This window comes from Anthonomus grandis, chromosome 9, assembly GCF_022605725.1.
Source record: "Anthonomus grandis grandis chromosome 9, icAntGran1.3, whole genome shotgun sequence".
NCBI lineage: Eukaryota > Metazoa > Arthropoda > Insecta > Coleoptera > Curculionidae > Anthonomus > Anthonomus grandis.
The window spans coordinates 4,469,415-4,472,127 of NC_065554.1; the positions used below are offsets into that span (position 1 = coordinate 4,469,415).

Genomic DNA, 2,713 nt, shown 5'->3' on the forward strand with positions numbered 1-2,713 from the left:
GCAGTTAAAACCGATAGATCGCTTGGAATCGGTTTTGGTTTTATAACCAGAAATACTCAAGACTTTTCAGTGGCAGCCTTCAGAAAATTATATCTTACACTTAGGCCGGTCGCACACTGCACGCGTTTTCGTACGAAGTTTACTCGTGCGAATACGTACGTACACGCCCGAACGATCTCAACCTTTCAAGTATTATGACAGTGCGCAGACTGGATCCGAATTAATCGTACGTATCCGTACGTCTAGTTCCGACGTCCGAAGTCAATCTAAACTTGTTGGGATTTTTCGTGTGTTTATTACATTAATTAAATAAAATATATAGACATGGATGTAGAAAAACTAATTAACTTGGTTTACAATCACAAATGTTTGTGGGATCAGAAAGATTCAAGTTATTACTTACGAGATCTTCGGCGTAAGGCATGGCTATAAATATCCACAGAAATTAAAATATTTGGTAAGTAAATTTATTAATACGGCTATTAATAATTAACACATAAATGTTAGTGTTACGAGCAAAATAATTTTTAAGTGCATCCCTGATGTTGTGGGCTCTCGTTGTGGTTCTATTCTCTCCTGCAGTCATGAATCTGTTTTTAATTTTATTTTGTTGCAGTGGTGTTTCATGCAGGCAAATCATAAAAACCTTCCTTATCAATTATAACGTTATGAAGTAAACATATACATTTTATTATGACATCAGCACGATCGGGATTTACTTCAATTGCTTTTAATAATAATCTCCATTTGCTGCTCAGAATACCAAAGGCACACTCAACAACTTGCCGTGTATTTGTTGAGCGTTTGTTAAATATTTCTTCTTCCGGTCCCAAATTTCTTTGGGTATAGGGACGCATGAGATATGTCTTTAACGGGTAAGCTTCATCACCAACTAAGAAGTGAGGCAAAGCTATGTTAATGCCTGGTAATACTTTTTCCTGGCTTGCGTTGAGAGCACCATTTTCCAATTGTCTTGAGATATTTGAATGAGAGAATATTCCACCGTCACTCTCTTTGCCATAGGCTCCCACATCTATAGTAATAAATCTATAGTTTGCATCTAAACAGCTTGCAATACAATTGAGAAAAATGATTTATAATTACAAAACATGCCGTACCTATTACCGTCAATACTCCCAGAACAATTAGGAAACCTCCATTTTGTCCAAAAATCATTAGATATAATAGCCATATTTTAATTTGATGGAAACTTCATATGAATTTCGGAAAGATTTTCCCAAATAACGTTACAAGTTTCATGTACAATATAACCAACAGGATTGCCTGAAATTCTAAATGAATATCCAAGAGTCTTGAAAGATGAACCTGTCGCTAGGTACTTGTAATAAAAGACAAATTTTATTTTATTTTTCAGTTGATGAGCTAAAAAAGAAATGGCGAAGTCTACGAGATACTTTTGGGAAGGAGCTCAAAAACATCAGCAACAAAAAATCTGGCCAAGCAAGTACTTCAGATCCCGATTCGAAATGGCCATATTTTCAGCTTCTGCTATTTCTTCGAAGTACAATGTGTAAAAGGGAACTTAAAAGTAGCGTGCCAGACACGTGTAACAGTTCTGATGGAGAAGATAGTTCAAATATAAGTAGCAGTTATATGCTTTCGTCGTCCCCCGGTCAATCTTTGGAACCAAGTAGCGAACAAATTCCAAAGAAGACTTTTAAATCTTCAATTAGAAAAAAAATTAAAACACGTCAGGCAGATGAAATCGATACAAGACTATTACAGATTGAAGAGGAAAAGTTAAAGTGCTTTCAAGAGACTACAAATGATCCTGATGCCCAATTTCTAATAAGCCTTCTGCCGTTTTTAAAAGATATCTCCAATCATCGCAAATCATTGGTAAGATCAAAATTGCAACAATTCTTATAGACGAATAAAATGCTGTACCTCCTGTGGTAGTGCTTAATCAATCTAGTGACTCGACCCAGTTTAATGTTGATCTCAGTATGTCACAAAATAATTAAGCACAAGGACTATCGCAAGAATATATTTGTCCGCAATTCTCAACAGGTGCTCTCCCTCAGCATGCAATTTAATCCAAACACCAGTAATTAATATAATATGTAAGTTATGTTTTGAATAAAGAAGTATGAATAAAAGAACTATATTTTACTTCCTTACCTCAAAGTTACAATCCATCTGCTTATCCCTGCTTATCACCTATCTTATTTGACGGAGAAAAACGTATTCAGTGTGCGCACTTAATTCGTACGACTAGCATCGTACGTTTACGTACGATACAAATTCGTATCCAATGTGCGACCGGCCTTATTCGTAGTGTCTTATTCTTTCATAGTCTGGTCCCCTTATTATGCTAACCATATTTACAGTCTTGATAAGGTCCAAAACAAATTTTTCAGAACTTGTGCCTGGCGATTAAATGTACGAGATGCGTCTTTATTAGAACTTAAGTCAAGGCTACATATGACTTCACTTGAGGACTAGCGAGCTAGGTGTGATATGAAATTTCTTCACAAGTTCATTAATTGCTATTGATTGCCCTGAATTATTATCGAGGATAAACTTTACGTGCAATACCAAAATCCTTAGAGAGATGTCTCTTTTTCTAGTGGAATGTCACCATACAAATTATAGTAAATTTTCTCCAATTAATCGACTCCACATGTTGGGAAATAGATTTAATCAGGTTTTTGACTTAGTTGATTTAAAACCTTCAAAACTTAAAAAGTGA

The 2,713-nt window shown here is 35.4% G+C and overlaps 1 long non-coding RNA gene across 1 annotated transcript; it reads left to right on the forward strand.

The window, feature by feature from the left end:
* Positions 1 to 215: 215 nt before the first annotated feature.
* Positions 216 to 2,124, forward strand: LOC126740806 (uncharacterized). The gene is made up of 2 exons (XR_007662005.1): positions 216 to 457; positions 1,376 to 2,124. It is a non-coding gene; the product is annotated as an uncharacterized LOC126740806 (long non-coding RNA).
* The last annotated feature ends 589 nt before the right edge of the window (positions 2,125 to 2,713 follow it).